Source organism: Rhipicephalus sanguineus, chromosome 4 (assembly GCF_013339695.2).
Source record: "Rhipicephalus sanguineus isolate Rsan-2018 chromosome 4, BIME_Rsan_1.4, whole genome shotgun sequence".
Taxonomy (NCBI): domain Eukaryota; kingdom Metazoa; phylum Arthropoda; class Arachnida; order Ixodida; family Ixodidae; genus Rhipicephalus; species Rhipicephalus sanguineus.
In genome coordinates this window covers 80,096,866-80,123,546 of record NC_051179.1, presented here as the reverse complement: position 1 = coordinate 80,123,546, position 26,681 = coordinate 80,096,866, and the positions used below count along the sequence as shown (strand labels likewise).

General features: G+C 47.6%; 1 protein-coding gene and 1 pseudogene across 1 annotated transcript in view; both read left to right on the top strand.

Annotated features, from left to right (window-relative positions):
- The window catches only part of LOC119390292 (calphotin), an 806,323-nt gene that overhangs the window by 657,691 nt on the left and 121,951 nt on the right, over positions 1 to 26,681 (top strand). The window lies entirely within an intron of this gene.
- On the top strand, positions 2,860 to 4,993 carry LOC119390290 (cuticle protein 63-like; annotated as a pseudogene).

The following is a 26,681-nucleotide window of genomic DNA, read 5'->3' as shown; positions in this document are numbered from 1 at the left end:
AAACTGGCGGTGGTTTTGAACGACCGCTTCAAACTGAATTTAGCGTTGATGTGGACGGATTCACTTCTTTCACAGCAAGCGACTGTGTAAAATGGCTTCGCTTGCCTTCAGGTAGCTTCGACGCCCAATGTTACGGATAACATAGCGTACCTTTTCAGATCGCTTCCTATTTCGAACGTCCCTAGGCCTAAGTAGGAGATCTGTGTAAACAAATCTGCAACGTAAAAATTTTCGTTTTTCATGCATGGTTCACATTCATTCACTTTTATTGTTGCTAAAAAAAGCAGTAATATTGCTGCGTGCGGGGATACAGGAGAGCATTTTCAGTTTCTTTTTCTATTCACTTTTTTAATGCATTCACCCTCTTTTAGGCGGCGCCACCGTCCCAGCTTGGGCACGTAAACGTTATCCCGCTAATCTAAAAAGCGTTGTCGGCAACGAACGTTTGCGGTAAGGTAACGCTATTCCCTTAACCCCCGCTATCACGCTGACGCTAAGCTATAACTTTGTATTGATGTTCAAAATGCATGGCATTCTATGAGCGTGAAGTTAAGAAAAGCGAAGTACTTCATATTATCAAGAATTATGTTATATTGAAGTTCGTTAAATCGAGGGTTAACTGTATATGATCTGTGAAATGCATTGCAGTTTTAAGCAGAATGCGAGGCAACGTCTAGGCAAACAGTAATTTTGAAGAATCGCAAGCAACTATCGGCACCCGCGTTGCGCTGTGCGCTTAGGGCAACCTCTGCCGCACCGGTAATGGCTGTAGTGCAGGGGCATAGCCAGGCGGGGAGGGGGGGGGTGGGGAGTTGAAATCCCCCTCCCCCGAAATTTTTCGAGTTTGCATGTGCGTACTGTATACACGCGCACGTGCAAACGCACGCACGAACATACAAAAAGGATGGTTGAACCAGCACCCGAAAAAAGTTTCTGGCTACGCTTCTGCGGTAGTGGTATTTTCCGTTTTGGCAGGCCGCCGCTTCAAACTGCTGAAATATTTTTAGCGCTGAAAAGTTCCTATTCTTCTACCTCTACGCTGCTTAGCCTTAAAAAAATAGCTGAACGGTGCACAAAACTAACATTTCTCATCAGCTAGTAATCGTGACGTGAAAGCACAGTCATGAGCGTCAAGTGACATAAAGCAATGACATTTAATTACGGACCCAGTTTACTTTCTGAAGAGAAAGGGAAGTTCTGTAAATTTACCCTCTACTGCAAGTGTGACAAGTTCTTCAAATGTATCAACGTAATGAAATAAAAAAAAATAAAGCCAGTTCCACGCCTGTGAAATCACAGTAAACAGTGGAGCGGGCAACGAAGCGCCACCACCTGGCAAACGCAGATTGAGTTCTTTCTTCATCCTTCTTCATCTTCATATTCTTCTTTGTTCGTTTTTCTTTATCTCTGTCTGGATATTGATCTTGTTCTTCAGTCTTACTTCATTCTTTGTTTATCTCTCTCTATATTTCCTTTTCTCTCCTCATTTCCCTCCTCCTATCTCTCAAGTACATCACTCCGCCTCACTCTCACTTTCCTTTCCCACCCCTTTCTATGCTATACATTACATGGTTATGCCATAGTTTGCTCTCTCACCTCCTTATTTCCCTCTTCCTCAGCTCAGCATCAGTCCTAATGACCCTCACTTCTCTTCCCCATCCCCTTGCTAAACTGTACTATTCCAGGCTATGCCATGCTTTATCCTCGTCTCCTCCTCCTTTCCTTCCCCCTCACCTTCACATAACTCCTCCTCCCCCTCCCTTATCTTTCCCACATCTTCCTAAAAAAATCACGCCATATCCACGAAGTGAATGATGATGAGTTGGCAAAGCTCCGGAGGTAATCTGGTAAACCGTCAGTCTCCGTAAATTTTGCCCACCCTATCATCATACAAAGACCTGACACACAAACGCGGGGGTCCTCATATAGGACGTTAAGCTCAGGGGAACGTTTGTTGTCGGCGTTGTCGTTTTGCCTTTCGAGGGCGAGAGCGCGTTCACGATCGTTTTCATTCATGGCAGAAAGAGAATGTGTGGTCTGGAGCGCGCTTATACTTCATGGTCATCAGCGTCATCGTCATCGTTATCACGCGTAATGGGTACATTCCACTATACTGGAACGCGCTTATTCTTCATGGTCAGCAGTCGTCATCGTCATCTTTATCACATGGAGTGGATACATCCCACTATGCGTGGCTACCTACTACTACATACTACAAAGGAGGGACAGGCCCACACCCTGAGGAGCTTCGCCCCTAAAATACCGTGCGCGGCTATGCTATGCTAGGAGCTGCCTGGCCTATACCCACTTTATGAGGGTCATACCCGCCGAGCTTTCTGTCTACGACACCGGCGTTACTGCACACTTAAATAGCTTCGCTGCTAGAAAACCATTTTCATGCGAGCCTGGCGATCGAATGAAAATCGAGCACCGCTATACTGTGCTCTTTACTAGACGACATCCGGTTATGCGGCGGTCTTGTGGCTCTCTCAGCACTGGAACTTCAGTGCCGCAGTGCAGTGGTCGTCGCGAGGCGTCGAGATGAATGTGTAATTCCCTACTGTGCAATGAAAGGTCGGTTATTTGTGTTTTTTATCGTGTCTTGCGCGACGGACGAGAGCGTGCTGCATGCAACAAGAAGTAGAAAAAAAAAACCTTCCTTCCAACGCTCAAGCACAACTAAAAAACGAGGAAAGCGGTGAAAATTTCGTCTCCTGTCACACGCACGTGTCCTTCGGCCGCTGGTGTACAGCAAAATAGTTAGTCTAGAAGCGCGGTCACGTTTCTCTTCCCAATCGTAAAAGTCGGTTTGAATTTCTTTTTCTTGAAGCCAACCGTCCGGTATAAAAGCTGCAGTTTCTGACCGCCAAATCAGAAGCATCTGCTCCTCCAACGGATTAGGACCACCTTCAACATGGTAAGTAATCGTCCAAGTAAACACTAGAACCACCTCGTACTGTAAAGAAGAGTACTGATGAAATTAGTTGCAAGCATTTTTAAGATCCCTAACTTTTAAGCCACTAACCCAAGTTGCACTCACTTTCTTGCACATCTAAGAACTTGCCTTGCAAAGACGTTATGCTTGAATGAACAGATGCTAACCTTAATAGAGACATTCATATAGGCTGAATGTACCGATCCAGCCAGATATTTTGTAGGGCAGATGGAAGCAGATATCTCATGCAAAGCACCGGTCATCTGCTACTCAGTGGAAACGAACGTCGCAAATGATTAAAAGAAACTAAACAGCGCTAACATCAATGAACACAGGAGAAGGCAACAAACATTGGCTTATAGGAGTGAATTGTCAATCAGTAGCCTTTAGTATGCCGATGTTATAGCTCTCAAATTTAGCAGTTTTTTAGCATAATCATGCTCATGCTGTGATCTATATGATCGCACAATAAACTCATTGTACAGACCAAATTTCAGTGCGTGTCAACCTTGCTAAATTCAAGCTATTGCGTAGGCACGGTATGTCGATTCGAGATGTACAGGTTCTACGCGCACGTAAAGTGAAAAGTTCTTCTGTTCAAGCGAACAGAAAATCTGTTGTTTGAATGGCCGCATAGACAATGCAGTCGTTTCTCAAGATGACATTCATTATCAATCACTTCTCGGAAGTTCTGCTAAGCAAAGACAGAGCTCACACAGAGACATATGAAGGCCACATACGTTTCAAGTGTATTAAGACAGCACCAAAAACATTTCACTACGACGCCGAAACGTCCCTAAACGAGCGTATTTGGCTTTTCTGTATTCCCACAATTCTCATTGGTTGAACCACAAGCACGTAGCCTTAATCTCCTCCAACCAAACCCACATATGCGAACGGCAATTTCACGGCTTATACATAAAAGGTCCTTCATCCTAGTATTAATCCTGTAAATGTGCCACATGGATTTTTACCGCATGCATATTTCTTTCGACTGTGTACACCCCTGTTTAGTAAGCCTCGCTAAAGCACTTTCTTAAGCACTTCTGCATTGTTCCACTAAAAGAGTCCATATAACAAACACATTTTTCACCCCTCGACAACCTAGGATGCTTGGTGCCGATTTATTTACACCTATCTATCTCTCCTTCAAGCTGCGCGCCTGCATCGTGCTTGCCCTGGCCATCAGTGCCGTTCATGGTCACCCTGTTGGTAGCTACACCCTAGCCAGTAACCTCGGCTATGGTCTCGGCTACGGCAGCCTCGGTTATGCTGGCCTCGGCTACGGTGGTCTTGGTCTCTCCCATTACGGCCTTTCTCACGGTGTCGGCTACTCTGGCCTGACTGGCTACGGTGTTGGTTATGGATACGGATATGCCCCATCTGCTAGCTACGCCGTTGCTGCTCCAGCTGTTACCGCTGTCCACGCTGCACCAGCTGTTACCGCCGTCCACGCCGCTCCAGCTGTTACCGCCGTCCACGCCGCTCCAGCCGTGACTGCTGTCCACGCCGCTCCAGCTGTTGCTACCTACGCCGCCGCTCCAGCTGTCACCAGGGTGGTGCAGTCCGCTCCAGTCGTCGCTGCTGCCCCAGCCGTCACCTACGCTGCCGCCCCAGCTGTCACCAAGGTTGTGCAGTCCGCTCCATTGGTCGCCGCTGCTCCAGCTGTCACCTACGCTGCCGCCCCAGCTGTCAACAGGGTTGTCCAGCAGACCGCTCATGTTGTCGCTGCTGCCCCAGCTGTCGCCACGTACGCCGCTGCCCCTGCCGTGACCGCTGTCCACGCTGCTCCAGCCGTCGCAACCGTTCACGCTGCTCCAGCTGTTGCTGCCGTCCACGCTGCCCCAGCTGTTGCTACCGTCGCCCACGCTGCCCCAGCCGTTGCTACCTACGGTGTTGCCCACTCCGCCCCCGTCTACTACGGCTACGGTGTTGGCTCCCTCGGCTATGGTGCTGGCAGCTACGGTTACGGCCACGGTCTTCTCGGCTACGGCCTGAACTACGGCTACGGTCTTGGCTCTCCTCTGAACTACGCCACCCTCCTCCGCAAGAAGAAGTGTAAGTTCCGGTTTCTTCTCAGTATTTTCACTCCTATGTGATGTTTGCATAGTAAATGTGGGTAGTACTAATGGCACTTTCCTTCCTTGCTTTCTGCAGAAATTTGCATCTTCTCTACCGTCGGATCCTACCGAATCTGCAAAGGCATGGAGCAGCTTGTTTCAAGCTCTCAATCGAGTATATTGGTTGTGGCCGTGTAATAAAATGTTCCAGCAAAATCTTTGGCTGTTTTGCTCTCTCTCTCACGTGATTGACAACTATCTACACGAAGAGTAGCCTATGACGCGGGCTTCATTGCATATGCTGTATATTTGTCGTATAGTACCGTGAGCGTATATATGTGATAAATCAGAAATGTTTCCTTTTGTGCAGACATACTGCGGAAAATATTGCCTCGCAGAGTGTCTTAAGAAACATTGTTAAACAGCTGAACAGAGCACATAGATTAGTGTTTGCTTCTTGCTTCCTGCGAAACAGAACGAATCTCAATGAGGACACGCTTTACGAGTTCCTCGTGTAAAGTCTCATGGCTTATTTAGGTGATCATACTGTAGGTTGTAGATTTGTGATCACGAGATTCATCTTCTGATTATTTATTCATGCCATTCAATATGTTACCCTTAGTCTTGAGCGCAGATTCCTGTAAATATATCATCAGAATCATCATTGCTGTATCTATACAGGCATAAATACATAAAAAGGTCCATTAAGATTTAAGACAGAAATAGAGCACCTCATCTTAAGGCGCGTACTTTGTCATTTTGATCTGATGCTCCAAATAAGCAAGTGTTCTACCCTTCTAATCCTCTTCTTTATCCTGAGGCTACAGCATAAGTGCCAGTGGCGAAGCTTACGAAAAGGACAGTCGAGGCACTTGTGTATCATAATCCCAATAACATCACAATCTTTGCGAGAAGACAATGGTTACTAAAACAGAACAACCTTTAGAGTCAGATTCTCTTTTTGGGAGCTATCTATTTCAAGTGCAACATTTAACAACACCATCCTTTTATGTCGGATATAATGCAGCCCACAGAATCCGTGAAGCATACACATGTATGAATTGCCGTTACCGCCAAGAATTAGAGTAATAAGCTGAGATGAACCGGTCATCGCATTCTTATGTCTGATAACTGGGGTGCATTTGTGCGCAGATCATGATAATGGCGCAAGAATTGTGAACGTAGTTAAAGGTTATTAAGATTAGGTATTGCATGATGCCGCCAAAGTACGAAAACGCGTTACCATAGTTAAAAGAGCTCAGTAGCGCAATATTCTGGTAGCCGTGCCATGCCGGAAGATCACTTGACATCCGTAGACCCTTCACGTATGGCGTCATACCACCGCTCTAAAATTTGAATGAAAGAGAAGGTACTGCCCGGCGTTCCGTAAGTATCGCTATTTTGTCAGTGTCCGTTGTTTGTCCTTGTTACCGGTACGAGCACTAACCTATACTCAGGGACAACTTTCTGTGGTAATGAAGGGGAAGCTACAGAGCCACAATGCACGTATCCTACCGCTAATGAATGTAGTCCCACAGTTGCGTCCGCATTTTCTGCGTGAGATATATAAAATACTCCTTAATTTTCTACATATAGCTTTTTGAGATGGAACGCAGTGAACACAAGCGAGATATTTGTATTTAATTTACCTTATGCGTTGTAACTTTGCGTTTTTGCGTGCTTGAAAAAGTCGCGCCTTTTACCCGTACCTTAGACTCTAAGCAGCGTTTGCGTCGAATTGCAACGCTAGCCATCACTTCCCACGGCGTTACGAGACGTGCGCCAAACCGGACTACTTCGCGTAGCAGTACGTGTGCAGACGCTCCGCCCCCGTAGCTTTCCCTTCATTGCCACAAAAAATTGTCCCCGAGTATAGGCACCGTACAGTCGAGTTTTCCAGTGTGACTGCAGCGCCAGAGCTCAAAGCCTAGCGGATAAAAAAAAAACCGCATTTCCCCGAAGGGGAGTATGAGGAAGTGCGAAGCACGGGTTGATGCTATGAGGCGGCGCGCACGACTAAACTGCAGAGCCGAGCGAAGGAGACGGCAGCGAGAGAGCACGCGCCAGCCGACCCACGGAGGTCTGGCCGTTTTTAAGTGCAAAGCACTTTCACTGATGATGATGATCTGTCTTCCGAACTCGTTCCAAAGAACCCGCAACGCGTTCAACTTGTTGGCGGCGTTGCGCACGCCCGAGATGGGGCTCAGGTTGTTGTCGAACCACAGTCGATCGCACACCGCGCAGCTATATCCGAAGCTGCGGTCCAGGAAGTCTCGCTTGAAGCGCGCGTCCGGCCAATCGAATTCGAGGGCCCGTGCTCGTTCGCGCATCGCGCGTCCCCGCGCCAGATCGGCTTCGGGGTGCTCGGCTCGCTTCGCACGCTTTCGTTCGGCGTCTCGCCGCCGGCCTGCATCACCACAGGTAATGCGCGGGGCGCGCGCAGCCACGGAGCCGAGGGCGGAGCGCGCGCAGTCACGTGGGGCGTGACGTCGCTGCGCCGTTGCTACAGACGCTCCTCTCCTCTGCTCGCGCCGTTGCTATGGGACGGCGGACACAGGGTCGCTTATAAAGTGCATTCGCACTTAAAAGCAATAATGAGACGGGGTCCGTCAAAACTGAACGCGATGCGCGCGTCTCCCTCCCTGCGCGAGTGCGTGGATTGTGGCCGGGCTACACGGGGGACGCGTGAGCGCGTCTACTTTCTGCGTGCCCCTAACGGCCAATGTCAGCGGACTTGGGACGGGCCAGTGCGAGGAACACAGCTCCCTCTGGCCAGTGTACGGTGCCTATAGGCATGGCCACTTCGTGGCTCTCATGGTTTTTCCAGCATCACTACAGGCAAATCCTGAGGTGCCAGCGATATGGCCCTGTACTAATTTCATCATATGTGACGTTTTCGCTCAGGATGTGGAAACAGGTATGCAGCCGTCGATGCTCAGGGTCCACAAATGATATATTTCAGAGGCAATTGAAACAGATTCGAACAGGAACAGGTGCAGCGAACTTGTGGCACGCATTCTTGTTGCAGCAAACGTGTGCCCCCCCCCCCCCCCCCGCCTGCTAAAGAGGAAGTCGCGAGTATGTTACAGGTGGCCAGGAGCAGATTGTTGAGCTGCGAAATATCCGCGGTGAGTATGGCTGCCTGGTATGATTGTGAAAGCAGAAGTTGCTGAAGAGTCTGGTACGCAGGTTTGAGACGGTCTACGGAAACCGCATCTTTCTTGCCTTTATGAGCAGGAGGAACTATTTAGGTGTGCGGGTGAGGAGTTTAAAAGGGGTATCAAAGGGGGGTCGAAAGGGAGGCCGCCCGGCATCGTGTCGAACAAATACGTGTGTCCACTTTTGCAGGTCAGGACTGATATACACACGACGGGATGTTCGTCGTTGTCGGGGAGGAACTACGGTATGCATAGCTTTGCGCAGATGGTATGCGTAGTCGAAAACCTCTGCAGGTATTATGGGTAAGTCGCTGAAGAATTCGCCAGGAACTCGAAGAGTGGCGCCAAATGTCCGGTCGGCGGTGCTTATGGAGCCGTCAGTACGAACAGACGTGCGGATGCCAAGCATAACGAAAGGAAGCCGTTCGGTCCACTATTGCGGAAAACAGGAAGCCATGAGGGACGCCTCAGTTGGCGATGAAAACGATGATTTCGTTGGTGGTTTGGTCGTCAGAGGTAGTCTTGATTTTATTGACACCGTGGAGCCGAGATAGATGGGCGAACCTGTTAAGCCGAATTGGCGACCACGGTGAGTCGTAATGGTGAAAGGAAAGTCGTAATAGTGGGTCAGTCGTAGTAGTAGCGGCTAATACCCAGAGAGACGAGTGCTCGAAATGTCGACTCCGCCGTTATGTCCTGAAAAGGCATCGCTTCAGGCCCTTTTGTGAACCTGTCAATGCAGGTTAACAGGTGGCGATGGTGCCCGCATGTAGTAAGGGGACCGACAATATCGACGTGTAGGCGGCTGAAGCGAGCGTCCGCGGAAGGAGACGTACAAAGAGGGGTCGCAGTGTGGCGATACACATTAAGCTGTGGGCACCTGAGGCACGAACGTGACCAACGATGAATGTCTGCGTTAATATTCGGCCACACATAACGAGAAGCGATAAGTAGCTGTGTGGTCCGAATACCAGGGTTAGCGAAACAATGCAGGGAATCAAAGTCTGCTCGACGGAATGAGAGGTAGTACGTAGAGACGAGGACGTCCTGTCAACGTATCTCCAAATCGCTTCTCTAATGTCTCTAAACGCGCGCTCAGCCGTATCGTTTCAGGGTACGGGAGTACTCGGTATATTGGGCCCGTGACAAGGTCGTTTAGAAGCTGCATTGTATCGGCGCAGCGACTAATTAAGCGACGGTAAAAGATGGCAAGGTGAAGAAATTCACGCAGCTGCCTAGTGGAGCATGGCTGCGGAAACTCACGAATGGCCGTTACACCAGTCGATAGTAGACGAATGCCGTGTGCGTGGACGCAATGGCCGAGCAAGTCCAGCTGCGTGGCATTGAACTAACTCTGAGAGCAGTTAACAATGAGGCCTAACTTGCTCAGTCTCTCGAGCACTTGACGTAGATGGGAGTTGTGAACTTCAGTAGTAGTACTGAAGACGAGGTTGTCCCCGAGGTAGGCAAAGCAGCCGGTCATGCCATGTAATACCTAATCAACGAAACGTTGAAAGGTCTGCTGCGCCGGGTTACCATGACCTAATGGCATGCGCAGATATTCGAACAGGCTGAAGGGTGTTATAAAAGTGGTCTTGAAAATTTCTGTCGCTTCGGCAGAAATATGCTGTTAGGATTTCACCAGGTGCGTCGTGTTAAAGATGGTGCAGCCGTGCAGTGCCTAAGTACAATCCTGGATATGGGGAAATATGGGTAACGATCCGCGATAGTGGCCTGGTTAAAAGCACAGTAATCACAGCATGAGCACTAGTCACTAGCATTCTTGGGCAGCATGTGCGGTGGGGAGGCCCAGGAGTGTAGGAGGGACGAATTAAACCACGGTCAAGCATGTGCTCAATATCTTTTTTGACAACTGCGAGACGATCTGGTGCGACGCGACGAGCCCGGGCAAACACGGGAGGGCCCTTAGTGACGATGTGACGTGTCAAGCCGTGGGCGATTGAGGACTGAAAGGAGGGTAGTCGGACGACGTCCGGAAACTCAGCAACGCCGCTTGACTAAGGATAGGCAACGGTTGCGTGCGCCTGGAGAAGCCGGAGCGCTGAAGCATGATAGGAAACGCCTTGGACGGCTAAGCTTGTTTCGGAGACTCGGATGCAGCTGTGCCGCATGTCGACGAAGAGCTTGTAGTGCCATGGGAAGTCGGCTCATATGATTGGCTGGCGCACGTCCGCGATTACAAAGAGCCAGCGGAAGGTACGTCTGAGGTCGATGTCAAGAGTTACTGGCTTTTGGCCGTAATGGTCGACCCGTTGACCGCGGGGACAGGATGGGAGTCGGTAGGATGACGTCTTCAGCTAATATAGGAGGCAGATTTCAGCGTCAGTATCGACGAGATAGTGGACCTTGGTGATACGATCGATGACGTGGAAGAGGTGACTGCGCAAGGGGGGGGGGGGAACAGCGGTCGCCGTCACTGTTCGGCCTGGTCGTTCCCCGCGTACGAACAGAACTGGTGACAGTTATTGCGCGCGACCCTTAGCGGAGGTGTAACCAGCAAAGGCGGCCAGAGTGATTGGGGCTGAGGCGGCAAGTTCGCGACGAAGGACGTGGTTGGTCTGTTCGGAAGGCGGCGACTTCCGTTGTTATTTAGTCTATTTTTCGAGTGAGCTCCTCGTTAGCGAAGGGGGGACGCGCATAGCTATCGCCACCAGCTACTCTGTTGGTAGAATGATGTGTAGAATGACAAAGTGTGGCCAAGGAGGTAAAACTGACATCTATAATTTTGTCAGCCAACTGAGCCAGAGATTCGAGTGCCGATGATGAAGACACGGTCAGAATCATGCGCACCGGCGTTGGAAGGCGCCATAGAAAAATTCATCGAAGTGTTTTCTTCGGTGACGTAGCGACACCGGCCGCGAAGGTTTGCATGCGACGCAACGGGCAGTAGGTTTGCGATCGCCGAGCTCCTCTAATGTAAGGTGTTGCTGCGGTCAATGTTGTTCGCTGTCAGTAGTGCGCCTGATGAGCATTTGCTTAACATGATCATAGGGCTGGTCTGCTGAAGGAGAGCGTAGAACATCGCGAACGACCGCAGCAGTATGAGGCGGAAGCTCTCCAACAACATGGTCATATATGGTCAACTGGGAAGTGAGCTGATGACGACGGAACAAAGATTCTACGGGGATGAACCCAAGCTCCGAGTTTGACGTCCAGACCTCAGGGAGGTTGAGAGCGGAAACCTCGGGCTCACGGAGTTGTGGTGACGATGACGGTACCTGATGAGAGGCCATGACTTTCTGGCTTCGGGAAGGACTGCGAAGACTGCGGTGCTCGAGTTGCTGGCAGCTGCAGGCCAAGGGAAACGTTTTCGTTATCACTAGCGAGATGGCGCGAAGGGCTCGAAGAGCGTAAAGTCCCTTGATCTTGAGAAAGTACCGCCATTCATTGTACTTTTACATTGTACAATGTACAATGTACATCGTACATTGTACATTGTACATTGGACGTGCGCGCGTCCTCCACTCTCCCTCCTTGCCCCTTTGTGGCCTCCCATTCTCCGCCGCTTTTTCCGCGCCGACGATTGGTCTCCTTCGCCGTTGCCCTTAGAGACGCGTGAATCTTGCGTTTTGCTGGTGTTTTTCTTTTTCGTTCGCGCCATTTTACGCCGGGGCTCCTCGCGTAGGAAGGTGCCGCGAGAGGGAATAGCGTAATTTTAATGCGACTGAAATCACTTCTGCATAACATCGGAAGAAAGGAAACTAACCCTTCGAAACACCCACTTGTTTCCTAGAAAGTAAAATATCGTCGCTAATGTCTTCAGCAAACCCGCCACGGTGGTATAGTGGATATGGTGCTCGACTGCTGACCCGCAGGTCGCGGGATCGAATCCCGGCCGGGGCGGCCGCATTTTCGATGGAGGCCATAATGCTTGAGGCCCCTGTACTTAGCTTTAGGTGCACGTTAAAGAACACAGGACGGTCGACATTTCCGGAGCCCTCCACTATGTCGTCTCTCATAATCAGATCGTGGTTTCGGGATGTTAAACACCAACAATTATTATTATTAACGTCTTCAGCAAAGTAAAAGCGATTATATTTATGAATTTAGTGATTCATACATCTGAAAATTATTGCGGCACCGAAATATGCGCCTTCGGTGTAGGAGGTTGTTCTTAAGACTCAGTGACGCTCTGTTCTTTTTCTTTTAAATTAAAATGTCTCCTGAAACCCTTTAACTTCTGGCTCACGAGCAGCGAATGTTGCGTTGATAGCTGAACAGCATGACGACGATGACGCCGAAATCGATAACTGGAACGCAACTAAACTCTTTGTAGTGAATAATAATAATAATAATAATAATAATAATAATGATAATAATAATAATAATAATAATAATAATAATAATAGAAACCAGAACGAAAAGCACAACAACAGTATAAGAAAGGCATGACGAAGAAGAAGAAAAACTTGCTTATTTCCGTCGACGATGGGGAAGAGTGCGAGTAAAAATCCCTTGAAAAACAAGCAACTTGACAGAAGCACGTGGCCCCCTTTACAATACACGCAGCGATAGCACATATATTCTGCATCCAAAAGATTCAAAACCAGTGCACTTTCGCATGCCTATGCCACAGAAGCAAGAAATTAAAAAAATAAAGGGCCAGATCATAGTCTTATTGATCATGTGAGCAAGGATTAATGAAATGTTCGCCTAGCGCTCATGCAGAAGTTTTCCATAATTATATACACTTAAACCTCGATATAACTAAGTCGGTAAAACCGGTAATTTACTTCGTTATATTGAAATATCGTTAAATTGAAATTCGACCTTTCAACGAAAGTAAAGTCACCGCACGCTTTGTTTTTGCGCGGGAAGTGCCGGAAGAAGGTGCCAATAATACGACAGCACAAAACATAATTTTCATAACACAAAAACATGAATTTTCTTCAACCCGAGATTCAGCGACCACAGCTTGGTGCAGCGCTGGCGAAAAAGTCTTCTTCATAGCGGCCAAACTTCGCCTGAGCCAGAAAGAAAGGCAGGTACAATGCAGTGTGGAAATACACAATAAGTTATTTAATTTAAAGTTAGTTATAGGCCACATGTAACTCTACCGTACGACCACTGGCGCCAACAGACCTTTCAATTGATCGCCTCGGTCTTGCTCAGGTACCGCGACGAAACTTCGTTACGTTGAAATCACGGATATAGACACTTTGTTGTATTGATGTTGAAAACGCATTGTATTCTATGGACAGAAGTTGAGAAAAGTGAAATAATAACTTTTTTTTTCAAAAATTGTGTTATACTGAAGTTCGTATATTGAGGTTTAACTTATGCGATCTATAAAATGAATTTCTGACCTAGGCATATAATACGAGGCAACGTCTGGGCAAGTAGAAACTTTGAACAACTGCAAGCGACGGTCGGCAGCAGCATTGCGCTATTCGCTTCGGCCAACCTATCCCAAACTGATAACGGATATTGTAATATTTTCCGTTTTGATAGGCTTGCGATTCAAGGAAGTTTCGAATATAGGTCTGGGTGTAAAACACGCGTCAGTCGCACTTCGGATAAAATGTTAGTATAGGGTATGGATCCAAACTTTCTATTGGATCAACACATCACTGGTACGGATGCAGAGAGCGCTCTTGTTCCTGGAGGGGTAAGGTCACGATCAACAACGTGACGTCCCTTTTCATCTCACTCATGTGGTCTAGCGCAATTACAAAAATTATACAAAGTCAAAGCCGGCTGAAAGTTTCCCACAATAAAATAACCTCAGTCTTTTGGTTCTGTATTTTCTCGGTTCTACATTCGAGAAAGTTGAACGTGGAATTCAGTGTTCATGCGGCAAGGTGTATGCGGGACCGACTGGGCGGTGCATCACTGAATGGTTTCGAGAACATAAAATTCATCAAAAACTGCTGTCGGGAGCAATTGCGCCACACATTGTGCCAAGCATGGATGCACCCCCAGCTTGCCAGGCGGTACCTGCCTAAGACGCTATCGTTATAGGCTCGCTAGGGAGATTTTTGAAGCCCTTGTTTTCAGCCAAACGAACGAGCAGCCCCTAAGGGTGCCGGAACTACTAGATAGGGAAGTCTGTTACCTGACATCGCTTATTTAATAGAAATGTCACCTAATATTTGTTCATGCTTGTTTTGTTTTTGTTTTTTCGTATGTATATATTGGTTTCTTACACTAAATAATACGTTCGCATAATGCGCCCGTCATCGCGCTTTCTTTTCTTCGTCTTGTGTTTGCACTGTTAATTCATATTCTTCGAGACGAGTACTAACTAGCCCGTGTTTCGCCCCTCATGTGTTCCTACGCGTCTACCTCAACGGTGCTTAGCCTTAAAAATTACGTGAACATTGCAAGAATTTTCAATTTCTAATAAGCGAGAAATTGTGCCGTGCAAGTACAGCTATGAGCGCGAAGTGACCTAAAGAGATGGCATTTAATTACGAAACCAGTTTATCTTCTGAAGAGAAAGCGAAATTCTTGTAGATCAACCCTCTATTACCAGTGGGCTAAGTCCTCCAAATGTCTTAACGCAATGAAATGAAACACATTTTCATGCGTGCCTGGCGATCAAATGAAAAATGAGCACCGCTGTGCCGCTGTACAGTAGTATATACCAGATGACATCCGGTTATGCGGCGATCTTGCGTGATTCTCTCAACACTGTAACTTCAGTGCCGATAGGAGTGGTCATCGCGACGTGTTGCTGTGAATGTCTAATTTGTTACTAGGCTATGATATGTCAGTTATTTGTTTTTTTATTGCGTCCTACGTGCGTGCTGTATGGAACTTGAAGTAGAAAGAACCTTTCCTTCCAACGCTGAAGCATAAGTGGAGAACGAGGAAAACGATGAAAAAAATTGTCTTAATCTTCTTCGTCTCCTGTAACACGTACATGTTCTTCGGCCGCTGGTGTAGAGAAAAATAATTTTTCTGAAGAAGCGCCGTACCTTTTCTCTTGCCAATGGCAAAATCAGATTTAAATTTGTTTTTCTCGAAGCCAACCGCGAGGTATAAAAGCTGGAGTTACTGGTATCGAAACCAGAAGCATCTGCTCCTCCAACGGATTGGGACCACCTTCAACATGGTAAGTCAGCCTCTAAATTAACACTACACCATCTCGTATTCTAAAAATCAGCACTGATGAAATTAGTAGCAAGTATTTTTATTAGCCAGAACTTTTAAGGCGCAAGTCCCTGCTTCGCCCACTTTGTTGCATGTCCAAGAACTTCGTTTGTCAAAACATTTTCCTTGAATAAGCAGACGCTAACCTAACGTGCATTAGTGATATTTCTGTAAGTTCAAAGTATCGAGTCGGCCAAATATTTTAAAAGACACATGGAAACAGAGGTTTCATGCGAATCACCAGCGATATGCTGCTCAGTGGAAACGAACGTCGCCAATCATTAAAAAAACTAAACAGCGCTAAACACCAGTGACTACATGAGAAGGCAACAAACGTTGACTTGCAGAAGTAAGTGGTCAATCAGTTTCTTCTAGTGGTTTTTTTGTTCTAACTGCCAAAGTTAACAGTACTGTTTCATTATAATGCCCATGATGAGACCTACATATATTATCGCACCATAGATTTGTATTAAATTGCTTGGCAGTGCAGACCTACCATTGTGTATGCTACGTTTACGTGGGAAGCAGCGCACTTTAGACAAGGCCCGAAAAGGAACGAAGAAAGACATGACGACCGCTGCACTCGCAACTAGTTAATTTCGAAGAAAACATAGTTAATATACATACATGCAGGTGTACCACGTGTGACCATGACTTTGATATTACAACGGTTTTTCTATGATTTTCCAAAAAAAAAGGCACTTCGCTATCGCTCAGAACTACGGATGCCTGGGTGAAATAAACTGGTGCATGATTGCATGGTTGCGAGTGCAGCGGTTGTCCTTTTTTTCTTCGTTCCTTTTCATGCCTTGTCTAAAGTGCGCTGCTTCTTACGTAAACATGAACTGTCACCAACTCGCCCAACTTTCAACTTTAGTGTACGCTATAACATCGCTGAATTTGAGCAGTTGCGTAGACACCTATGACGTTCTATGACGTACAAGTTGGAAACGCAGGCAAAGAGCGCTACTCTTCAAGAGAACAGATGATCTATTGTTTCGACGATCGTCGAACTAATACAGTCGTTTGGATAACCACAATCATTATTGATGGCTTTTCATAAGTTCTGCTAAGCAAATATAGAGCTCCTGCAGTAGACGTATGCTGGCTACATATGTTTCGACTGAAATTGGGCAACACTGAAAACATGTAAATACTAGACCAAGAAACGTGAGGTAAACGAACATACCTACTCGGCTTTTCTGTGTACACGCGATTCATGCTGGTTTAATCACAGGCACTTGGCCGCAATGTGTTCCACGTAGAACAGATATATCGGGGTTGCAATACAACTACTTAGTTATACCTCAAAGGTCCTTCACACTAACTTCTTCCTTTTATTCCTGTCACATTGCTTTGACAACTTTTACCGCATGCGTGTTTCCTTAGTTTGTGTGGGCCGATACTTAGGAAGTCCCGGTAACGCGGTTTCTTAATAAGCATCTATGCAATCATGCACCATCTGAGCCCATATAACAAAAAAAAATTACATCTGGACAGCTTAGGTTGCCTCTTGCAGCTTTATTTACTCCTATTCTGTCTGTCCTTCCAGCTGCGTGCCTGCGTCGTGCTTGCACTGGCCATCAGTGCCATCCATGGTCATCCTGTTGGTAGCTACACCCTAGCCAGTAACCTCGGCTATGGTCTCGGCTACGGCAGCCTGGGTTATGCTGGCCTCGGCTACGGTGGTCTTGGTCTCTCCCACTACGGCCTTTCTCACGGTGTCGGCTACTCTGGGCTGACTGGCTACGGTGTTGGTTATGGATACGGATATGCCCCATCTGCTAGCTACGCCGTTGCTGCTCCAGCTGTTACCGCTGTCCACGCCGCTCCAGCTGTTACCGCTGTCCATGCCGCTCCAGCTGTTACCGCCGTCCACGCCGCTCCAGCTGTGACTGCTGTCCACGCCGCTCCAGCTGTTGCTACCTACGCCGCTGCTCCAGCTGTCACCAGGGTGGTGCAGTCCGCTCCAGTGGTCGCTGCTGCCCCAGCCGTCACCTACGCTGCCGCCCCAGCTGTCACCAAGGTTGTGCAGTCCGCTCCATTGGTCGCCGCTGCTCCAGCTGTCACCTACGCTGCCGCCCCAGCTGTCACCAGGGTTGTCCAGCAGACCGCTCATGTTGTCGCTGCTGCACCAGCTGTCACCACCTACGCCGCTGCCCCCGCCGTGACCGCTGTCCACGCTGCTCCAGCTGTCGCTGCCGTCCACGCTACCCCAGCTGTTGCTACCGTCGCCCACGCTGCCCCAGCCGTCGCCACCTACAGCGTCGCCCACGCTGCCCCAGCCGTTGCTACCTACGGTGTTGCCCACTCCGCCCCAGTCTACTACGGCTACGGCGTTGGCTCCCTCGGCTACGGTGCTGGCAGCTACGGCTATGGCCACGGTCTTCTCGGCTACGGCCTGAACTACGGCTACGGTCTTGGCTCTCCTCTGAACTACGCCACCCTCCTCCGCAAGAAGAAGTGTAAGTTTTGGTTTCTTGTCAGGACTTTTATTCTTGCTACATGATTTATGCTGAATATCTTTGAGTAGAGTTATTGACTCCTTCGTTGTTTCCTTTCTGCAGAAATTTGCATCTTCCCGACCATCGGATCCTACCGAATGTGCAAAGCAACGGAGCGGCTTGTTTCAAGGTTTCAATCAAATATATCGGTTGTAGCCATACAATAAACTGTTCTGTCCTAAATGTTTGGCTCTTTCTCTCCGCCTCATGGCACTCATATCAGTAAACGTTGATTTCTGAGGACAGCTTCCCTGCTTTTAGATTTGCTCTTCGTAATTGGAGTATATATACCCATAGGTCTGCAAACTCACTCATGAGTCGACTCACTCATGCTCACACAGACTCAGATCGAGCAAAGAGCCTTAGTCTGATTGAGTTTGGGTCAGCAATATTCCACTGAGCCTGAGTGCCAGAGAGTCCGGTTTTAAATTATTTTAGTGATTTTTAGGCCGAGTGAGTCGGGTTGAGAAATATTTTAGTTAGTCTGAGTCTTAGTTAGTATGGGTGAGGCAAATTTTGGTGAGGCTAAAGTATGTGATGCTATGATCCTACTTACTCAACTCCAGCTTTACTATCAGGCCTATGTCATCTCACTTTTATGCTCACGTCTACTCACACGTACTTCAGCGCACAAGCGTTCATAAGCTAGCTAAATAGTTAATAATCATAGGCCCGAGTTTTCACATTCCTCCCGTAAACTTTTTCACGAGAATTTCTTGATGAAAATATTTCGAGTGAGCATCTCTTTCAATAGAAAAAAACATGGCTAATCTATCCGTCATAGGAATCGGAATAACACGAAAGTAAAACGTGTCCTAACAGAAGTAGTTGAATGTTTGTTATACATTTATATGAGAGAGTTTGCACAAGGTATATAGATGTCTAGCAGCTATAGTACCGTTTAATGTCGATGCACCCACTTTGGTGCTTAGTGGTTCATCTCCATCCCGAGGACTATCGTACACGTTCAATGATTAAACAAACTCTTGTGGTAGCTGTAGTAGTTAACGCTGAAAGCGTAATCGTAGAAGGAGGTGTGATAGCCAGAAGAGCGTCGCATATTGCACGCAGAACTTGGTCGACATCCCGCGGCATGTTAAAATGTGATTGAACACCACGGCCAGACTAGAGGGAAACGCAAAGCGCGTCACGCCGCCCCTGTAGCTCGGCCGCGATTTTTCTCGGCGGGAGCGAGCGGGGAACGCGGTGCTACAGCCAGGTGAGGCAGGCGCGCGTCGCAGAGGTATATTTGGTTTGAATTAGCGTGATGCTATGAGCGAGACCAACGCTTTCACGACGCTTGGGTTAAGATGGCCACCTCACGGCGTGTTAAGGCATTGACAACGTTGCAATTCTATTGAAAACGCGCCGAATAGTACGGTCGTTTAGCAACAAGCATTACAGGTGCTAATCGGGGAGGCCACAGTAATGATGAATTAATTTACTTTACCGCTCATAGAAGGCAACACCACCCCGTTGACCGAGAGCACTGTGAGAGGAGAGTGTGAGATATAAAATGCGCATTTGTAAAGCGTCGAGAGTCTGTGAGTGTGGCGCAGTGGATAGCGTGCCCGGCCTCTGTTCTTGCGGACCGAGCCGTCGTGGGTTCGATGCCCGTTGACGGAACATTTTATCTTTGCCATCTGATGGTGCACATTTTTTCAACGTCATTTCCCTGACGGAAATACGTCACTGAAGTCTTGGTGGACCCCGGCATAAAACACTTTCGTGTTAAAAAGTCGTTACTGGAGCGCAAGCACTGATAAGCACTGATAACTCGTATTTGAGTGTGCGAGATCAAAAGGCACGAGGTAGAGCACCGATTATACAAGATATTGGTGCTAAAGAGCGTGACACCATGGTGCAAAAAGCTAATTATACGTCAAACAACTCAGGAGTCGACTTACTCAGACTCAGATAGAGCCGTGAATGTGTGTGTGAGTTAGTCCGAGTGAGCAATAGTTTAACGCGATCGCGCTAAGGAGCTCGTTTCGCGGAAATGTCGGTGTCGGCGCCGCTTGTTGTGAACGAAAAATCAGCATTGTCCATGAAAGAAGCTTAGAGAAAGGTGCAAATAAAAGAAATAATAAATATCTTCGGTACAAGTGACATTTGAACGCAGGCCTTCTGCGTGGTAAGATGTTCTACCACAGTGCCACGCTATTATGCTTCGCAAAAAAAAACATATATAAATGTCATGTAGTTAAAGGAGGGTCCATAACGCATGTATTATTTATTTATTTATTTATTACTGCCAACTTCTTTTACAAGCCATAGACAGGAGTGGATTGTACAAAAGAAAATGTTGAGGAATCTGTGAAAACAATACGAAACAAATCTGTGAAATGGGACTAAAAACAGTGTTGAACAATCTTTACTGTATGTGAAGCGTAGGAAACAATAGAATCCAGTAAAACACATAAGGTGATACAGGTGAAAGTGCTCGTAAGAAAATACAGGGTTCACAGAGTGAAATTTTGACAGTTTAGGACAAATAAAAATAACTACAAGGGAAAAAAATGACAAGAATGTGCAAAAGAGCGCATGTTCACACCGTAGTCTGCTCGGCAGAAGCGTAGAATCGCGCAGGCGTCAAAACATGTGAGTTCCACAACGACTTATTACAAGGCGCTCAAACAAAGTGCAGCGCTAATTTTGTTACCTTGTTCCTTTCTTTATCTCTCGACAGAAATTCATGTTTCCTGGGATCTGGATTGACCGTAATGCAGAAAGCAACGAAGCAGCCTGCTTTAAGGCTTGAGTCTATCGTATTTATTGACTGTGGCTGCAGCATAAACTCCTCCTGTCCAAAATGTCTGGCTGCATTTAATTGTGTCCTCGGCAGAAACTCACAGTGCGTGACAACACGTGCGATTAGAAGCGGCATATGCTACATAGTTCCGACAACCATAGTGAAAGTGGCACCAGCAGGCGACGCAGAGTGGCTCTATATGGGACGCACACTGCGGGTTTATGTCAGATATAAATTTAGTTTGCTAAAGTCGAACTATATAGGAGTATTAGAACAGAACGATAACTACATAATAAAGTTCATTTTCTACTACGAAATAATCAGACACGAGTCAACCAAATGTTATGGGTCTGACCTCAAGCTGCTCGGCTCTATTGTAAAAATCATTAGTCAAATGACCTTGGCCTTACTGTGGACCTCCGACACCGAAGCGGAAATAATACACCCCCTAAAGTATAGAGTAGGCCCAGCTTAATAAGTAACTTCAAATTATATCGTTTTCAGCCTTGGCAGTCATATTGTGCTGGAGTTGTGCGAAGCTCAAAGAAGTTATATTTATAAGTGCATTAGGTTGTGTTCTGGTGGCTTTCCCAGTTAGCGCGCGTGGTTTGAGTATTTCTATGCTGGACAATAGGACTTCTAGGTTCCATTGTTGCAGAGTTTTCGCCAGCTGTCGTCTAGACAAATACATACGGTCCACCAAAAAGGCACGCTGAACACGGGACAAGCAATTGTAAAAAAATGAATGATCCTATAATTTCTCCCTAGATATATTTGAACTTACGTCATACGCAGCGACGGTGTAGGTTATACTCCGAAATTAGGAGAATGCGAGTTGTTAAGCGTTGAGTTGTGCAACATAGTTGTTGTAACGTTGCCTTTTCAACTAGAAGTGCCTATGTTCTGTATTGCAATGAAAGTGTGTCGTCTTCCTTGCTAAAGAGTAACAGACAGGAAACGAACGACTCGATGAATGGTTGTGATTATGTGCATTGTTTGATTTTCGCACGGGCGTGGTCTTGCCGTGCAATGCCAAGAACATCATCATGAGTGCCTAATGTAACAAGTATTGACAAATGGTAGGTGTGGTGGAATGCGTTGTACGCTGCATAAAGTTATTACAAAACACACACACACGCGCACACAAACACATACACACAGAAACACATGCGGCCACTTAGCCCATTTTGTCCCTCTTCCCATCCCGGCGCGTCGCTCGAAGTTGTGCGCGGTGAACGCGGATGTGCGAAAATGGCAACGTAAAACGAGCCCCGCTTGCTTTTTTTGCGGCTACGGACGAATAGCAAACGTTCAGGAATACTTCAAAAGAAGCAGTTCGATTCGGCGTGGCGACTTGCATGCCACTAATCATGTTTATTGCGTGAGATAACTGCGCAGTGCCGTCGGTCCGTCGGAAATATTCGGAAAAGGCGTTGCACAAATGAAGAGCGTAGAGTACGACATGCGTTTTGAAGCGAGTAAACCTCTTTCTTGGCATGCGATACAAAATACTTTATATCGGCAGCCTCGCGTGTCGCTTGTCCGATGACCAGCGCGCATTAGCAGAAAGATGGGATAGTGGAAATAACATATGAGCAACGAAAAAAAAAAGTTAGATACCGCATGAAGTGCCCGTCTCTTAGTTTTCTAGCGCTATGAGTACGTCGACGACTTTGCTAAATAATATTTGAACATGTGCAACTGTGTTTTTCGTCTAAGTCCTCCGATCGTAAAGAAAATCTTGAGGCCCCTCAGCCCGACAGTCGTGCACAGACGACAAAGTAGGCACTGCAGAGCAGTGTTTTGCGTCGCAATGGTTGCCGCAAATCTCCGTTCGGGCTAACAATAATAAAAGGAAAAAGAGAACCAACAATGTGTCAATATTACCTGGAGCAGGAGCATAGCAAGAAATGCTTTTTTTTTCGGTGGGGGTTCAATCATAATTTACGTATGTTCGTCCATGCGTTTGTATGTGAGCGTGTATGCATACACATGAAAATTTTTAAAAAATTCGGAGGGGGGAGGGAGGGGCTTGAATCCCCCTGGTTACGCCAGTAACTTGGATAGAAAGCGAAAGAAACCGTGCGAAGACCGGCCGTGTTTGTTTATTCGACGTGCCGAACGGCTGCGTTTCAACGTTTTCGTCGATGAGCCTAGTACAACTGCCATGGAAAATGATGAAATTCCAGCTTCGGCAGTTTCCTGGCCGTGTTCCTGTAGCTGTTATGACATGCGAACTCGCAAGAGCAGATAGAAGTCGACTTTTTTCGCCGCGTACACACGCTTGCGCTGGTAGGGGCCATTGCCAACCTGCTGCGGTCGAGCGCTGCTGTGCGGAGGGAACATTTTGCCAGCCGCCGCCGCAGTGGCGCTGCATGTCCGATTTTAAACAGCAGTGCGCCAGGCCTGCACCACTGTCCTCGATTCGCGTCGGAAAGACCAGAACCTTCTAATGTGTTGCGACGCCTGCAATATGACGACCTTTCCCTGCTGATGCTGCAAGAACACCGTCACCATCGATCGCAGGCCCACGATATGCAAAGCACGTTTGCATTTCTTGAGGAAGACGGGCTTGTGCCTACGCCTTTGGCTATTGATGCAGTCCGGCACGCGTCAGAAGATACGCTAAATATTTGCCAAAAGAAACGAAGCAACTGTATAAGCTTTCTAGCATTCTTTTACTCTTGCACGGCCTTGTCGTGACGCCACGAGTCCGTTACATTACCTTGACTTGGACCAATTGGTTCGTCATGATGGTGTTCGTGAAACGTGCTAAAGACGAAAACAAAATGAACACGTACAACGAGATGACGCTCAACTTTCAACATACGTTGATTTCAAACGACCGCTCATTGTTAAGAAAACACTTAAAATTACACCATTTCTATCTGAAGGGAATCATGTGTGGATGCGAAGCAGCGGGGAGCCACTGTCAGCGCCCGTGTCAGCGCTGACGTTGACACTGGCTCTGACGCTTGCTCTTTTGCTGGCGCTAACTCTGACACTGGCGCCGGCGTTGACACTGGCGCTCATCTCGGCGTTGCGCAGGAGAGAATGAGGCGCGCGCACTCCGCCATTTGGTACCGTGGAACTACCGTGCCGCCCCCAGGGGATTATGCAGCTGACGCACCACCTGTCGCGCGCGCTGCTCCGTACAGTAGAGTATTCTTAGAGGAGAGAGAGGGGGGAGCGTAGGAGAGGATAGAAAGGGGGAGGGGACGCGCGCGCCGCTCCATAGAGTAGAGGATTCCTAGAGGAGAGAGAGGGGGTAGCGTAGGAGATGAGAGAAGGGGAGGGGACGCGCAGGAGCGGGGGGGGGGGGATGGACGCTGCGGGACGTGGAGGGAGGAACGCAGAAAGCTCCCGCCATCAGCTGCTTTGCATTGAAAAATTTACCCTCTGCGCCCTAGTGCGTTATGACCTAGAGAGTGAAATTATTCTTCTTCAACCCGTATTATATCGAAATACTAGGTTTGCGAATCAACCGAGTGTAGGAATCACAGAAGATATTTTTTTGCACAGCCGGCAGGGAAGTTTCAGCTTACCGACACATGCACCTGCACCCCGTAACCGCATTTCATTTCGGTGGCCTTAAATTACTCGTCTTCATCTTTCATTTGATTCGAGAGCTGATTCGGGAACTGATCTGTTGAAGTTACTACAAAATTTGTGCAAAGAACAAGCAGCAAAGTGGACACCTGCATTGAACTGGGAGGGGCTACGAATTTTGCCAATAATGCACACAAGTTTTTCGTTCACACAAAACACTATTTCAATCGACCTTGGTGAGGCCTGCGTCATACTGTCGGTATTCAAAAGCAAACAAGGTATTTGAAAGCAGACAACTCACAGACATACTTCCTCAAGCAGAACAATGAAATGCACATTACAGAGTTCACTACTGCAATAGGCATTTATGCAATACGAGTGGCTCAACATGGTAGTATTCATGCGGGAAATTGTTAAGGGCATTCATTTTATGTGGCGACATTCACACGTGGAACAATTGCTGGAGTGTTTTCATTCTGTGCCCGAGGTACTCTCTTTGAATTCGCCTAAGAAAGTTTCAATAATCCACACTCATGCTTTTAGCTGAAAATTTATTATTTAAGGCGAGGGATGAAAAGTATTAAAGCCAATATCCCGATGCACAACAATGTATGAATGGACTATGCATTTATGCGAACCATATGACCGCTTGCTATGGGAACGAGAACCAGGAAAACAAACAGCGACAGAAAAATTGAAATATAGAGAGAAAAACGAGAAACAGAGAGAGAGAGAGAGAGAGCAAGAAAGAAAGAAAGAAAGAAAGAAAGAAAGAAAGAAAGAAAGAAAGAAAGAAAGAAGGAAAGAAGGAAGGAAAGAAAGAAAAAGAAAGAGAAACGCTCAACATCACTTTTTTTGGCTCAACTTGTCTTTCCTAGGCTATCTATGCATATGTGGCTATATCTAAGCCTAACGGGTTAATCTCTAGGCTAGGCTTGGCCGGGATACCAAGGAATGCCGCCCACCTGCACTCTTCCTTAAGCTGCCGTAATTTTTTTTAAGTTTTATTATGGTTCTTCAGTTAATTGGTGTATTCATGTGGGAGGTAGTGGCCCAGTACTACACCAGGGTGGCCAATCCTGCTCTGGTGAGGGAGTGCATTGCTGGCTGTGGTCGCCAGTGAGGCTGCACCCCAGGCCTTTTTACACAATTCCATCATCACGCGGATTTTCTTTTTTTTTTTTAATCCGGTTGGGAATTGTCCGGCACCGGGATTCGAACCACGGACCTCTTGCATGCGAAGCTGATGTTCTACCCACTACGCCATCGCTGCGTGAGGGGAAGACAGAAAATTAGGTGGGTAGATGAGATTAAGAAGTTTGCAGGTATAACGTGGCAACAGAAAGCACAGGACCGGGTTGATTGGCGGAACATGGGAGAGGCCTTTGCCCTGCAGTGGGCGTAGACAGGCTGATGATGGTGATGATGATGGTTCTTCGCCCTGTTGCTTTCTTTAAGTTTAGCACAGGGGTGTGAAAAAACACCAGGCCACACAATTTGTTTAGTCTTTTATGCTTGATGAAAAGACAAATGGCCGCCGCCAGGGGCCGAACCTGCAGCCTTTGGCCTACGCGTAGTCCGAAAGTTGCAGGTTTGGTCCCTGCCGGCGGCAAGTTGTTCTTTTGTCAACTTTGATTTCTTCACATCTACATCACAATTATTACAATACACTTAAAACAGTACAATGAACGCCCCATATACCTTCCTTTGTTTCATTGTTTGCTGGTTTTCATTGAGGTTGTGTCAAACATTTGTACACGGTAGTGCAAATGGGTGCCACACATATGAACCTATCCATCGCGTGCGTGAATCTTCCCCCTTAAGGTGATGGCTCTAGTGTCGCCAGCGCGGGCACGGAGGATGACTTCAATGATTCTTTCCCAGCATCATAGCCTTACCGCGCAACCAACAAAGGCACAGAGGGCAACAGTAGGAAATCCTGGCTGTCCTGTCATTGTGCTCATCCACGTGTTACGAGTGAAGTGCGTGAATGAGGTGCGTCTGATGGTTGAAGCAGTAAAAACGATGAGGATGACGTACAACGTGCTACTTGCGCGAGCACGCCGAGCATCGGAGCATGGAAAAAATGCACACGCAAAGTGAAGAAATGACCGAGAGCCACTGCGCCGAAAAGGAAAAAGAAGAGCTGTGCTGGCTGTTCGAAGAACGTGGCTAGAAGGAGGAGGAAAAAGACTTTATCGCAAAAGGGAAGGGTGCGGTGGTGGAGGGAGCAAAGGAGCCTACCCGGTCTAGGTCTCCGCTAAGGGCATAGCCAGAAATTTTTTTCGGGGGGGGGGGGTTCAACCATACTTTATGTATGATCGTGCATGTGTTTGCATGTGTGCGTGTATATAGACGCAAGCAAAACTGAAAAATTTCGGGGGGCGTAGCCCCCCACCCTTGGCTACGCCCCTGGTCTCCGCTACCCTCTGGGCCCAATCCAGGATCTGGTCCTGGACCTCGGGCGCCGAGCTGCACATGGCAGCCTCCCACTGTTCCTCACTACTAATGTTTAGTGAATTAGGTGGTGGCTATGGTGCAGAGTGCGAGCTCGTCGGGCGCTTGTACCCGGGCTCTGAAAGCTTCCATCTAGCAGCGCAGTCTTTC